We start from the raw sequence: 1,565 nt of genomic DNA on the forward strand, positions 1-1,565 counted from the left end.
TAGCCGTAATCAGCCTTCATCTAGCAGCGAAGAGACGCAATTGGAAGAGGATTTGCATGATGTGGGTACTAGCCAAAGAGGTGGTCGCGGTGGTCATAGGGGCGGTGGTCGTAGTGGTGGTGGTCGTCGTGATGGTCCTCGCACTCGTGGTGGTGGTACCACCAACAAAAGAGGTCGTGGTCGCAATGCTTAATTATGGTTGTGTGACATTTGATAGCAAGACAAATTTTTATTTCTTAGCTTTGTGTGGTTTGTTTTTTAGTTTATGGATATTATGAAGAACTAATGTTTGTGTGGTTAGTTTTTGTAAGTTTTTAGCTTATGGATATTATCACAAACATGTTATGAATTGTGTGGTTATGGATTTTAGCTTATGAATTACTTATGAACTGTGTGCTTAGTTACTACTTGATTTACAAAGAAAATGTCAAGTTTCAGGGTAATATACGGTTGGTAATGAGTTTCCATTACAAACCGTACAATACCTACGGTGTGTATTTTGTTTGAATTACAAACCGTAGGTTACCTACGGTGTTTAATGGAAACTCATTACCAACCGTATATCACCCTGAAATTTTTGAAATATGGTGAAGTTGGACACATGAAATTTACAGTTGCTAATTTTTTTAGCTTACGGTTTGTAATTGTTTTACTTTATCAACCGTATAACATCCTGGAAATTTTGAGTTTTTGAGAGGAGACACATATGGTTGGTAAAGAATAAAAATCATCAACCGTAACTCTGGTTTTAGATTTTTTTGCAGAGTTACGGTTGGTAATTGTAACTGAACAGTGACCCGTAGACCTGTAACTGGTTTTTGATCAGAGTTACGGTGTGTAACTTATGATAAACTTACCAACCGTAAGTTATATACAGTTTGTAATAGTATTTTACTTACCAACCGTAACTCTATATTTCCTGGATATTCTCTAACTTATCTACTGAGTTGTCTTTGTCACATTAAAAATATAGCCGTTAAAGCCTTCAACGACTCTATTTTCAAAAAAATAGATCTGTTACATCATAAAAAAACAGAATTTATATATATATATGCTTATCCTCCTTACTAGAAGTTACACCTCCACATGAATCATCTCCTACCTTAAACTAGATTATGGCTCCAAACCCTGAATTTACATTGGAAGAAGATTTATGTATTTTCCGCAACTATGTTCTTTGCTATCCAAAAAGAGGAGAAGAACGACGTCAATGTGGTTTTGTGAGTACAAGTTATTTGAGAACTCTTTTTGAAAACTTTTGTTCCGAAACAGGTAACCCTAATCACCGCGATGGAATTATGTTGTATGTTCGATATGCAACTATTCGGGATAACGTTCCAGAATTTATGGAATTAGTTCGTATTATGGGTCAAATACGATTAAGGGGTGAATCTGACGCTGAAGTTTTAGAGAGCTCTATTCAATAATGGAGACGATGGAAAAGGTCGAGTTTTCAATACTTACCTCATTTCCACATCCTTAAAGACTTCTATCGCACTCGTAGACCAGGATATTAGTATCCTTTTAAGTCGCACGCATGAATGAGTTGTAATATCATTTATATT

Source organism: Papaver somniferum, chromosome 10, assembly GCF_003573695.1.
Source record: "Papaver somniferum cultivar HN1 chromosome 10, ASM357369v1, whole genome shotgun sequence".
NCBI lineage: Eukaryota > Viridiplantae > Streptophyta > Magnoliopsida > Ranunculales > Papaveraceae > Papaver > Papaver somniferum.